We start from the raw sequence: 14,698 nt of genomic DNA on the forward strand, positions 1-14,698 counted from the left end.
TACCCAAAGCAGTCTACAGATTCAATGCAATCCCTATCAAATTACCAATGGCATTTTTCAGAGAACTAGAACAAAAATATCACAATCTGTATAGAAACACAAAAGACCCAGAATAGGCAAAGCAATCTTGAAAAAGAAAAACGGAGCTGGAGGAATCAGGCTCCCAGACTTCAGACTATACTACAAAGCTACAGTAATCAAGACAGTATGGTACTGGCACAAAAACAGAAATATAGATCAATGGAACAGGATAGAAAGTCCAGGGAAAAACCCACGCACCTATGGTCACCTTATCTTTGATAAAGGAGGTAAGAATATACAATGGAGAAAAGACAGGCTCTTCAGTAAGTGGTGCTGAGAAAACTGGACAGCTACATGTAAAAGAATGAAATTAGAACACTCCCTAACACCATACACAAAAATAAATTCAAAATGGATTAAAGACCTAAATGGAAGGCCAGACACTATGAAACTATTAGAGGAAAACATAAGTCACAGAAAGATCCTTTTTGACCCACCTCCTAGAGTAATGGAAATAAAAACAAAAATAAACAAATGGAACCTAATGAAAGTTAAAAGCTTTTGCCCAGCAAAGAAAACCATAAAGAAATATGAAAAGACAACCCTCAGAACTGGAGAAAATATTTGCAAATAAAGCAACTGACAAAGGATTAATCTCCAAAATATACAAGCAGCTCATGCAGCTCAGTATCAAAAAAACAAACAACCCAATCCAAAGATGGGCAGAAGACCTAAATAGACATTTCTCCAAAGAAGATATACAGATTGCCAACAAACACATGAAAGGATGCTCAACATCACTAATCATTAGAGAAATGAAAATCAAAACTACAATGAGGTAGCACCTCACATCGGTCAGAATGGACACCATCAAAAAATCTACAAACAATAAATGCTGGATAGGGTGTGGAGAAAAGGGAACCCTCTTGCACTGTTGGTGGGAATGTAAATTGATACAGCCCCTATGGAGAACAGTATGGAGGTTCCTTAAAAAACTAAAAATAGAACTACCATACGACCCAGCAATCCCACTACTGGGCATACACCCTGAGAAAGCCATAATTCAAAAAGAGTTATGTCCCACAGTGTTCATTGCAGTTCTATTTACAATAGCCAGGACATGGAAGCAACCTAAGTGTCCATCAACAGATGAATGGATAAAGAAGATGTGGTGCATATATACAATGGAATATTACTCAGCCATAAAAGGGAACGAAATTGAGTTATTTGTAGTGAGGTGGATGGACCTAGAGGGGAGGGGGAAGGGTAAGCTGGGACAAAGTGAGAGGGTAGCATTGACACATATACACTACCAAATGTGAAATAGATAGCTAGTGGGAAGCAGCCGCATAGCACAGGGAGATCAGCTTGGTGCTTTGTGACCACCTAGAGGAGTGGGATAGGGAGGGTGGGAGGGAGACGCAAGAGGGAGGGGAGAAGGGGATATATGTATATGTATAGCTGATTCACTTTGTTATAAAGCAGAGACTAACACACCATTGTAAAGCAGTTATACTCCAATAAAGACGTTAAAAAGAAAAGAAAAGAAAAGAAAAATACTCAGTTCACACAAGCTATAGCTAACAAAGGATCCGACAAGGAAGTTGAAAAATCGATTGGTTCAATTCCCTGGATCTCAACATCAGCATGATTTTGGCTGACAGGTAAATACTGACTAAAGCAGACCTGAGAGCTGAGAGGAGGCAGACACGCAGAAAAAAATCCCTTCCTCGTTCCTGGGGCAAAGGCCACAGTTTTTATTTTTCTTAATGATAAAAGGCTGTTGGAAGTCAAGCATCGCATGGCGATGACAATGTGCTCCCTTTCACCTCTGTAGGAAATGTAGCTAATTCTGTCACCCTCCTGAGGCTATGACCGGAACTCAAGAAAATAGGCAGAGGGAAAAATCAGGGAGTGTGGTGTAGTGGTTTTAACATGTTATAACAAAGACGAGAGTGGAATAACCGGCCAGAGGTGACTAGAGATATGGATTAGGGTAAATTTTTAAGCCAGGGACGTGGAAAGTTATTTCCAAGATGACCATCCTGTACTCACCCTTAACAAATTTGGTTTTACAAATTCTGCTCCAATATAGCAAAGTGTCTCTCTAATCTGTCATTGAATATGAATTAATTTTAGGGTCTGCTGTAGGAATGATATTAAATTGATGCAGAAAGTGGGAGAGTAACATTTTACAGCAAATTACTTTTTGCCTCTTCTGGAAATGAAGACATGCTTCCCTGACTGAATAATGAATACCAATAATAGAGAGCATTATTCAGCCTGAAAGGCAAATTGAGATATCTAATGAAAATAATAGCTAACATAGATTGCATACTTCTGATATAACAGGCATTATTCTAAGTGCACTGCATGGATTATGTCAGTCCCCATCTGGTCCTTTGAGGTCCAGTGGCCTAGGTGGATTCGTCCGCCTTGGCGCTGCCATTGTCTCCCATGCCCCCTGGCCTGGTGCTAGCCTGCCTCCCCTTTTAAGTATTGGGGTGCCATCTAACTGGTCTTCTTGGCTTCCCTGTACATGCTGCATCCCCAGTGATGTTCTTGAAGCCAACACAGGTCTTAGCTGGATTAGAAATGGATACTCGCTTAGAACAGATTAAGCATCTGAGCTTTCCCAGAAAGTAGAGCTAGCTATTGCAGACCCATGGTATTAGGCAAATGAGTAGGACTGAGCCAAAAAGATTCATGAGCGAAGTTGGGGGGGGGGGGCCCGTGTCAGAGCAACATGATGGGAAGTGAAGGAGGTGATTTCCCAGGCCACTCAGGACCATTGTAGTTTAGATCAAAAAGTGCCTTTCTCACACAGGAGATCAACAGGGAGACAATGCCAGGAGGTGGGTGGACAGAGCATGCAGGAGTCAAGTCTGGCAGAGCTCAGAGCTCTAGATGTCTGAGACCTTGTGTGAGGAGGAGCGAGCCTGAGGTGGGGTCTGCACTGTGGGTGGGAGAGGGGGAGGGCAAGTAAAAAGGGCACAGTCCTTTCGCTCCCTTTGCCCACAGGTCTTATTTTTACTTCTGTAGTATCTTTTCATCATTAACGTAAGAATGGTTATGTCAACACATTTCTTCAAACACTTGTTGGGAAGGTCCCACATTGGACAAATATGCCGCTCCCTGGTCCCCACCCCGGGCTGCTTCAGTTCTGACACCTGCAGCCAGACCAGAGAAGGTGGCTCTGTGAATGGTCTGAGGACCCGCCCAGACCTCGCCTAGCATGGCGGCCAAATGCAAATGACCATGGCTGAGAGCATGGCCCAGCCCTGGTCCTGATGGGCTGATGAGAAGGAACCAGAATCTGTGCTTGAAAGGACATGAGCTGAAAACCACTTTGGGCTTCATTAGCACCAGGAACCCATGCTCTGAAACTCATCCATTTCTCTGCTTTTGTGTTTTCCTTTCTTACCTTTGGTTGCTCTTCTACTGTTGTTTTGTAGTGAAATTCTTTTAGAAACATTCTAATCTTTCCTCAGTTGAACTGAGAGTCTGGGCCCAGGTGAGGTGAAGCCACAGAAAGGGAACTGCTTTGTTATCCCCCCAACATGGGTGCTTTCATTAAAATGGAGTCTTGATGGTTCGGGTCAAAGGGAGTCCCTTGTTGGGCATCTAATACCTTTCAAGAGCACTTTGTCAAACATTAGTGAAGGTAAGTGTTGTATCATCAGTTGGAAAAGATGAGCCAGAGGAGACTGAATAATCTGACTCCTGACCACTTCCTGGGTCAGGGGTCACAAGGAATCGCTTGCATCCAAATTCAGCCCTTAGGAGTCTGAGTTCAAATTTCAGATTCTTCAACCAGTTTACTAGACACGAGTATCCTGAGGAGAGGAGAGAGCATGAGAAAAGAGGTAAGAGCACGGGCTTAGAGTCAGACATACCTGGGCAGAAACCCTGCCGTTTTATAGCTGTGTGGCCTTGAAAAAGTCCCTTAATCCCCCTGCCTCAGGTCCCTTGATGGCAAACTGAGGATAAGAAGTCACTGTAGAAACATCTTAACAATTAGATGAGATAATATAAGTAAAATTATCATTAGCACAGACAGTGGCCCATAATAAAATCTCCTAAATGGAAATAGTACTTATTTATCTTGTACCTAATTGAGTGTCTGGAATATTGGAGGTATACAATCATTATTTGTTGAATTTAATTGAATCCCAATTTTTTTTTTAACTGGACATAATCCAGTGAAGTGAAGTGATGGAAGTTTAACACAAGGTTCTAGGGACTTCCCTGGTGGTCCAGTGCTTAAGACTCCGTGCTGCCAATGCAGGGGGCACGGGTTCAATCCCTGCATGCTGCGAAGCTTGGCCAAATAAATAAATAAAAATAAATTAAAATTTTTTTCTTTTTTTTACAGTTAGTTTGACTCAGGTTTCAAACAAAGTGCACCCATTGCACTGAACTTTAATCTTTTTCAATCAGGAGCAGTTCCTAGTCCAACTTGAATGTCCCACATTCTGGATATTTCTATGTATTTTCTCATTGTATCATTTAACTTGATTCTTTAGCTCCTGTATTTCTTGTAAACTGGAAGTTAGTTTTAATCACATGAAGTTAAACGTTTTTGGGGGTTTGGTGCAAAAGTCCTTTATAGGTGGTACCGTGTAGTTCTGTTGCATCACCATGGGGAGGTATAAGATATCTGGCTGCTCTACTTTGATGGTGATTTAATGTCATCTAACTCGTGTCATAAACTACAGCCCACGGGTCAGATCCCACCTACCACCCACTTTTGTAAATGAGGCGTAACTGGAAGACAGCCAAGCTCATTCCTTCAAGGATTATCTACGACCGCTTTTGCCCTACGATGGTGGAGCTGAGTAGTTGTGACAGAGATGGTATGGTCCACTGAGCCTAAGATATTTATTATCTGGCCTGTAACAGAAAAGTTTGTTGATCCCTGGTTTAGTGTGGTTATGTCATGACAGACTTATCCTCTAAATGAGGACCCTACGCTCTAAATGCTGAATGGATTTGTCTCACAGGCAGGCAGAGGAGGAAGCAGGGTCCTCCGAGCCTTTTTTCTGTAGATTCTGTCTCTGCTCCTTCCTCTGCTCTTTGCCCTCCCAATATCCTAAAAATCAAGTGGTCAGACACCAGTAAAAGTTTCATTCTATCCCTGGCCCATCAACATTCAAACAGAGCTGGAACCCCGCTATTTGACAATGCCCAGGGAAGGACGTGTAGTCTGATGTTTTTAGCTGTAACAGAAATCTGACTCAAAGTGGCTCAAACAGGAAATGTATTAACTCTCATAATTTGAGGTTAGTGGTGCCCTCATGGGCCTGGGTTCTTTCTACCCCTCTGCTCTGCTCCGTGCCTATTTCATTTTCAAGTTGGTTCCCCTCGTGGTCTCAGACGGTGGCCAATGGTAATCAAGGCTGCAAGCATCCTTGCCACACCCAGCAGGAGAGAGAGATGAGAAACCTTATACTTTCAAAGATGGTGTATGAGTCCTTTCCTGTAGTTTGATTAAGTACCCCCTGTCCGTCTCTGGAATAATAAGAGTAGCCGGAGAATTCATTAATTGACAGAGAATAATCAAGAGTCTCCCTCTAGGGCTAGAAGTGGGGTGAACACTTGAACAGCAATTAAGATTCTGTTAAAAAGAAGGGAGGGGAAAATCAGTTTGAGGGAGACCTGTAGTTTAGGATCTTTGGGGACTAATAAAACTAAATATTTCCAGGGTGATTAAAGGATGTTAATTGCTAACTAAATTTATTGTCTCCAACCAATTGTGTTACTGTAAATTAGTTTTTTAGTTCAGAAATTCTGATTTAATCACCTCCCCCTGACCAGGTAATTCTAGCCTACAGTCAGCTTTATTTGGATCTAAAGACAAGCGAAGACCCCACAGAGGTGCCTTCTCTTCTGGGCCTAGACCTTAGGTCTGGTGTCTAAACCTGAGACCCTAACGGTCATATTTCATTGATTCTAAGCGGCCCTCAGCCTCCGCCCACCTCCACCAAACCTGTATATACAGTCTCTGAAATTGGGACGTAGTCAGCCAGGCTAGGTACTCAGCCTGCCTGAGCGTGTGCATTATCACCTGTGATAGCAGTTTGGAGGAAGATGCTGGGACCAGTACAGTAAGTCTCCTATATACGAACCTTCAAGTTGCCAACTTTCAAAGATGCAAACGTGAGTTCCATCAGTGTCAGGTGTGAGTGAAATTGCAGCTTGTCCTCTGTCTCCTATTGTTGACGATCCTTCAGCTCTACCATCTCCCACCGCCTCTCCCTCCTCCAGTCGGTAACTCTTCTTTCCACTCGATGCCAGCCCCTGGATGCCAGCTGTTGTACTGTACCACTGTACTTTTCAAGGTCCTGTACTGTAAGATTAAAAATGTTTTCTTTATTTTTTTGTGTTTGTTTTTTTAATGTATTATTTGTGTGAAAAGTGTTATAAACCTCTTACAGTACAGAACTATATAGCCGAATTTGTTAGTTGGGTACCTAGGCTAACTTTGTGGACTTAGCAACAAAGTGGACTTACGAACGTGCTCTCAGAATGGAACTTATTCGTACGTAGGGGACTTACTGTATTGCAGTCCTTTAAGAAATGTGGTATATCATGTGTTTCACGGACTCCCATGACTCTCAGTCAAAAAGTGACTCAGAAAAGTCAATTCTCAAAGAGAGGGAGTTTTGGACATTCTTTAACCAGCTTATTTTGCATAGATTTTTCTTTTCAGGCATGCACAAGAGCAATGCATAATAAAATCTGTCCAAGCCAATCTAAAAAAACTCTTGCAATAAATATAAAAAGAAAAATTCTAAGTGAGCGGAAAACTTTGGGTCATCATTTAATAGGTAGCAATGTTATCTCCTTTCTTGGTGATATAGAATATAATGGTATATCTTGCAACCAATGATATCTTAGATTTCATGAAATATGGTATCAATGTAGTGTTGGAATAAATATATTTTCAAAAGAAAAAAATTATTGATTATAAGATGGACAGCATCAAAGAAACACTCTTATTTCTTTACTCTTCCTCCTGTGGCAACAAGATACTTATTTGAAAATCAGCTTCTACTTTTTATCTCAACAAGGTTGTCTCTGTACTTCAATCAACATGGGGCTGTCTATCCAGATAGTTTTTCCGACCCTGCTTTCAATATCCTTGGTCAACACTGGTTTAAGGGGGAGTCACTAGCTGCTTTGATGGCATACTTTGAAGGATGCTGAGAAGTTTGTCATAGACAAAAGCACTATCCCTCAGCAACACCCAGACTTTAATAGACAGAGATTCTTTACTTTGGGTTAAGGCATTATCATTAGATGGTGTTCAATATATGCTTGACAGAGGTAGTACATTAAATACCTCTTTCTCGACTAATAACTTAGTAAATTCATTTATTGGAGTATTTCAAGTGTGTGGTCATCTGAGGATAGGATTTGAGATGGGAGATGGGGAGGGAGAAAGAGTAGAGAGATGTGTCCAAGACACTGGTATGCTGGTATAGGTTTAAAAACTGGCTGGATCTTCAGGGAGAAAAAAAGCTCTGATCTGTAGCATTTGCCAATTTCCATGCTGTAAATACTCCCACCATGGCTGATTTCAAGCTACAAAGTGGTCACTGAACATGGAATCGGGAAGAGACTCACAGGGTCAACACACGTGAGCAGGCAGGAGATGGTTCCAGCACGCCCCTGGGACACCTGGGGGAAGTCGTTCTGAGAATCCTGGAGATAGAAGAAACACAGGGGAACCTGGAAAAGTTCTCCAAGCAGACAGAAAGATAAAGAAGGCAGAGAGGAGAAGATTTTGTGCCTTCCTCAGGCCATGCTAAAAGAATGTGCCTTCTGCCTCAGAATATGTCCTCAACCTATTTCTCTTTCCCAGTTTTTCAAGTATAATGGACACAGAGTTGTAATCGCACCATTATTTTTTTTAATTAAAAAAATGTATGGGGTGTGCTCATGACGTGATAGTTCAATGGAGCGTGGTTTCTTTCTACAGCTAACACGTGTAGAATTGAGCTGTAAATCTGTGTGTCTGGCATGTTCAGTTAGCTCTAGTCACATGGCGGACATGCAAGTATTTTTGGCTTTAGATCAAATAAATTAGAAGATTCTCATATTTATGGTCCTCTTGAATGGATGTACCCCATTATTTGTGGGGAAAAGGCAGATGCCCAAGTACCAATTAAATCCAAGAAAAAAATATTATGTCATTTTTATCTTATTAGCAGTTATTCCTTAAAAGAGGATGTCTGTTCTGCTTTGCCCTTCAAAAGAGAGGGAATCATTGTGAGGCTTATGAGGTGTCAAACATTTCAAACTTTTGAGAAAAAGAATGAAATAGTAAGTACTTGAAATAGGCACTTTAGACTCTAAAGAAAGAATAAAATTTTCCTAGAAAGAGGTGTGGGTTAAAAGCTGCCTTTGGGATTTTTTCCCCTAATTATTTCTAATTAGTTATGTGTTGATGGTATGTGTGTCCCACATCAGTCACTTAGTTCCTCCCCTGAGATCAGGCCCTCAGTCATCAAATGTCAGTATCCGCTGGTCAGAAAGAAACTGAAACGATTTTATTTATAATGACATAGTGGATATAAAAGGCATAATAAAAAGGAAGATTTTAAGTAAGAGCTAAAGAAGTATAATATAATCCCTTTACCATTTTTTAGCAGAAAAGGGATTTTAAATCTCTAAATTTATGATTCTACATGAAACTTACATATGGGCTCAGATTCAGAAGAGTAGTTTTTGTCAGGTTTTTCTCATTTAATGCTTTTCCTGTCCTACCAACTCTCTCCTCTCTCCCAGAAGATGAGGATCTCTGTCTCAGGAGAGGATCACAGACCACAGACAGTCAGTGAATAAATGCTTTCCGGCACCTTTGCTTTCACTGTAGTGATTTTTGTTCATTTCACGGTCATTCGGGCCCATCAAAAATGTTTGTTGAACTTAGAAAAGTGTCAGGGTTTGGATGGGTCTTGAAAATAATTGTAATAGTTTTTTTTGCCCTTGTTTTTATTTTTTTAACAAGAATGTCATGCCCCAGCTGCCATTTAATAGAAAAACGAACAAGCAGTAAAACACCCTGACATATAAATTCTGGTGGAATCCCTAATTTATAGATTATGTGTCCAGTTGAGTAAATCTTTGTTTAGTTAATACAAGTAGAGAAAATTGGACTAGGAGTTTTCAGCAGATAAGATACAATTTATGAATAAATAAAACTAATTGTCACTAGTATCAGAGACAGATGGATATCTTTGTTTCTTTAAGTATATAAATTTTTAAAGATATATTTAAATACATATATGCATATATTTCCAGCCCTATGAGCTTTATGAAATGTTTTGTTGGCTGGCTTTGTTGGTGAGCACTCCTTAGCCCCGATCTGCAAGCAGACTGACTTCCTTGTCCTCCATTTGGTAATTTTTGTCAATTCTTTGGAAATATAAATATTGTCCCTTGTAACTCTTCGATTGTGCATGCCTTATGACAACAAAGCAAATCCTTCCCCATGATGGCTGACTTCTAAATTGCTAAGGTTTTCCAATAATATGACTGGGTGAGGAATATACAAACTTCATGGAAGGGTGGCTTTGACTATTCGGGTTCGCCTTTTTGAGCTGGGGTCAGTGTTTGATACTTCTCTTTCTTCCCAGGCCACCTTTTACTCTCTTCTTGAGTTACTAGCCATCTCAGCCACGAGGTCCGTATGCCTCCAAAGTGTTTATGGGGCACCTGCACCTGAGAATTTGATAAGGAATTCCTGCTGTGATAAAAAGTGTTCTGAGGTCAAATATGCAGTGGTAAAATTAATTGTTCTGAGACTGTGTGTCTCAAGCCATCTATAAAAGCCATATTATTTACTGCCTAGGATGCCACCTGTATAATGCAGCCGTCTCAACCGTTTTGCACACATATACACACCCACACACACACATACAGATTTACAGATTGAGAGAGAGAGAGACAGAGACAGAGAGAGAGAGGGAAATTATATTCAAGGGGAGGTTTTTATTTGGGTTAAAGCCATACTCTCTGGAGGTTTTGCTTTCCCCTAATTGAAAACACCTACAATACTTCTGCCAGAGAAACCAGAACATGGGTCAACCTGGAGATGGGGCCCTCTCGTCTCTAAACCATGAATCACGGATGATCTTGCCTCATATCTAGGCCCAAGTATTGTCCAAGGTTCTGCTTATCAAATAAAAATAGTAGCAAACAGCAGGATCACTGAACTGACAGCTACCTGATTCTCAGCCAAACAATTGTCATTAGGCTTTCAGTCCCCAAATGTTTCTTGGAAGTAGCTGAAGTGAGGCTAATTTTAAATATCTCAGGGAGCTCAGGGAAAGGTCTTTTCTACTTGTACTCCCTGGTGCATGGTTTGTATTGCCATTTGGAATTTTCTTGCCTCTGTAGCCCAACTTCCTTTCTTCTTATAGATTTGAATAGTAACAAGGCCTCATTCAGTTCATTTATCTCTATTAATATGTGAATCTCAAGTTAACTTATCTCTGAGATCTAGGACACAAAGAGAGCAAAGACCATTCCGAGGCCAACAGAGGGGAGGCTGGAGAGGTTACTGTTTCTTCAGCCTAGATCAGGGCTTGGCAAACTGTAGACCACACGACAAGTCTGACCCTTTGCCTGTGTTTGTAAACAAAGTTTTTTAGAACACAGCCGTGCTCATGTATTTGTGTCTATTGCTGCTCTGTCATAACGCAGACTTGAGAAGGCGTGACGGTCCACAACACTGAAGATACTAATTTTCTGGCTCCTTATGGAGAGCATTTGCTGACCCCTGACCACTAGGGGTTAGTGTTTGAGGACTTTCCTGGGTGTTGGAAACAAGCAAGCAAGTGGCCAAACTCTTGAGCCTGTGAAATAAAGTATAAGAGAAACCTCTGGAAAATGACGGCAGCAGGACAAATCTGGCCTTTGTATACATCAGTGGTGGGCTGTCTGTGAGAACTCACCACCCTGGGTGTATCTAAATGTGGAGAGGATATATGGAATTATGTTTCCCAAACGTTGCTTCGTAGAACCTTCGTGTCCTTCCAAAGTGAAATCATTTCATGATGAAGGGATTCCCTTGTGGAAGTAAGTTTATTAAATACTTGGGCTAAACAAAGTTCAAGAGTTTTCTTTACTCCAGGACTTGTAATTCACTCATGTGCTGTGGAACACAAGAGGAGTATAATTTGTACTCAAATCTTACTTGCCTGTAGAAACCTTTCTCTGGGACATCTAGAGATATCTTATGAGCTACATTTTCTCATGGAACACAGTCTAGGAATCTTCTCCAGGGTCCCAGCACACATGAAATCTGAGTGTTTTCTTTTTTCAAAATTAATTGCTCCAATTCTCTTTTTCAGCTGGTAGCACTGGTATTTGCTAGGCACACAACAGTACAGTTTGTCCAGTTGTTAAATGTCTTGAAATACATATCAGTTGGCAAATAACAGCTTCTCTGAGCCCTCAGGTATCTCCTGCAGCCCTGGCTATCCTGGCTCCTTCCCTGAGATTGTCCAGACTTCTGCTCATTCTAATAAATAAAGGTTATCATGTGCAGAGTAGTGGGGGGAAGAGGCTCTAGGACCATGTTCTAACACTACTTGTGTGTGTTCTAACTGGTCACTGCCCACACCCTATGGGCTGTTAAATATTTTGAATATCACTATCCAAATTGCAGCACAAGTGGGTCGATTTTCTACACCACTAAGAAATGTCTTGCCTGCCATGATGTAAATGTCACAGCATTGCTGAAGCCAAACAGATTATGGTGACACATCAAGTTTAGCAACATCAGGACCATTGTATAAGTGAGGAACTGGAAGGTTAGAACAACGGCTTAAATTCTCAAGTAGGCATGTTATTTCTCCCAGCCAAGTAAAAGTGACATAAGTGATGTAGAAGGTATCATGGGGATTCCAGGAGTATTCTCTAAACTATCAAAAAATAAATAAATAAAAGGTAAAGTTTGGAATTTTAATGATTATTAGTAACAAACTGGTGAGACATCTGAAAAGTAATTAATCCATATCAGTGTGTAAGAAGTGTTGGTCTAATGGGGGACTCAGACCAATAAATGGCCATTGTAATGTGATGGATAAAGGTTGTGATGGGAAGAAGCATGGAGCTGAGTAGCTCAGTGGCACTTAGGCAGAAGAAATTGATCATAAAATGTTTTCTGGAGGAGGAGACATGTGAGCCAAGTCTTAAGGTAGGAGCTGGTTAGGATGGGAAGGGGGTTGGGGGAGGGTGTTCCAGGTAGAGGGAACAGGGTATTCTGAGCTGAATTCTGTTTCTCATTCTCTTCTGTCCCATTCCTGTCCCAGAACCTACCCGCTGTGAAAAGCTCAGCTCAAATGTTATGTTTGGCTTTAAATTCCCTTACGCCCTCAACCTGGTGGCCCTCTGCTTTGTGCTACTGTAGACCTTGGTATTGCAGGGCAGGAAAAATAATTTTCCCTTTACTCTTCTGAGTTCCTAGCTGAGACCCCTGTAATAAAAGACATGTTAACAGGAGAAAAATAAACTGAAGTTTACTAACCTGTATACCTCATGAGCTACCCAGAGGAAAATGAGTAACTCCCCGAGGTGACCTCTAATTCAGGATCAAACGGCATCTTATAGGGAAAGCAGAGAGAAGGTGTAGGACTCTCAGGGGAGAATAAATGATTTTTAGGAAAGCTGAACAGGCCTTTAGAAGAATAGGTGGGAGGTGTGATAGTTTGTGACAAGGTTAGTCAGGCTGTGGTGTCCACTTCTAGACTCCTCTCCTGTGATGAGAGTCAGTCTTCCCCAGTTGATGAAACTCCCTGGCAGGGGGTCTGTGACAATTGAGTATTGGGGGAGGGGGGGAGGGGCGAGGAGGGTCTGTCTTTAGGCAGATAAGGGAAGTTCAGAGAAAGCCTCTCCCTGCAAGTGCTGTTTTTCAAGTGCCTTCAGTTCAAGGTAACCAATATACCAGAGCGGCATATTTTGGGGTGGCATGTCCTGCTACCCTTCGATACTTCCCTTGTAGTGCATTCCCAGACTTCCTAGTTTGTACTGAATTTGTACTTCTTATTTGGTACACTTGTCTTATCTCGCCTATTAAACTGCAATCTCTTAGAGAGCAGAGTCTCACTATCTTTTTACGTATTCACCAATACTTTGTATGTTGTACCAGCTTAAAACAACTTTTGTAAAATTAAGTTGGGAAAAGTCCCCATTCATCTGATCTCCTGCTTTTCATTTCTTTTTTCATAACCTGCCAGATTCTCTTGCCACGTTCCTTTTTGGAACTCTTGGAGAGAGCTAGATAATGTCTTTTATGTGTAGGGCACAATGGATGGTACCCTTTAATAGAAGGTAAATATGTTCTTGAGAGGGAAGTACTATAATCGTCTGCATCTTGAGAATCTGATATAATTTCACAGACTAAAAATATTTTTGGATAATTTTATTATTCACTTATTATACTTTGCCCATATTGTTTGGCTAAACATGAATTTGGAAAACAAGGAAGGGATAAATCCCAAATTGGATGAGTCAACATTTCTCATTGTAAACTCGATTTTATTGTCTTAGTATTTTTATCATCCAAAGATACATCTCCATCAATTGCTTTGGCAAACCCACATCAAACCAGTAGAAATGATGTTTCAGTTCTTTCCTAGAGTTTCCTAACAAGCGTCTTAAAGATTTCTAAGGACTTCACACTCAAGCACATAAAGCCGTTACCAAAAGAGCTAATCACCACGTGTTAGGTGCTATTCTAGGGACATTAAGATATGGTTTTAGTCAAATCTCTTTTGAGTGCTAAGTGATAGAAATCTGTTTCCAACTATTTCATGTGTAAAGGGATTCAGTGTGAGCTTATTGAATTAACTCCTGGATATAAGGTCAGGAAGCTAGCAAAATATCATGAAGAACAGGGACTAAGAACTGGACAGCTATCCAGAACCCAGGGGACGTGTTCTCTCATTTTATTTTTTCGTCCCCTTACCTCTTTCTCTTATTCTTTGGGCAGCTTTTCCTGCTTTGGCGATGCACAAGGCTAAATACCACCACCCACATTTTATCTCCTCAGCTCAAGTAACCAACCTAGATTTCCTAGGGTTTCTTATTTCTAGGCCAAGATTGTGGAAAGATTTGTTTGGGTAGCTTACTTTCTATTCAGTCTTGGAGATAGGGCTACTGTCACACAGAACAAGTGCAGTTCCTGTGAGCCTCTTAGGTCCTATGGGGGTGGAATAGAGGTGTAAAGCTTGTCTATGATGCTTATGCCACTTAGTATAACAGCAATCCTACGAGGCAGCTCTTATTATTTCCACCTTATTGAAGAGGTAACTGCGGTTCAGAGGGACTAAATGACATCCTCCAATCACAAAGTCAAGATCCCAAATCAAGCATATCTGACCCCAAATCTGTTCTCATCTATTTCCTCTCAGTTCCTGGAGAGAAAACAATTTGTTTCAGACGGGAGACCGTAACATACTTGGGCAAAGTAGACTGAATACTTGTCTGATATGACAGGGGTTGTGATGGTAGGTTAGCCATTCCCCACTTTTATCCCCTTTCTCATCTGAGAGCAGAACCAGAGGAAAACAAAGACTATTTTCCTGGATCTTGTCTTAAAGGGAAGTGGCAGAGTCTTTGGTCCAGAGTGGTATGGACTTGGGTGATGCTTGAGGCATCCATA

This window comes from Balaenoptera ricei, chromosome 5 (assembly GCF_028023285.1).
Source record: "Balaenoptera ricei isolate mBalRic1 chromosome 5, mBalRic1.hap2, whole genome shotgun sequence".
Taxonomy (NCBI): Eukaryota; Metazoa; Chordata; class Mammalia; order Artiodactyla; family Balaenopteridae; genus Balaenoptera; species Balaenoptera ricei.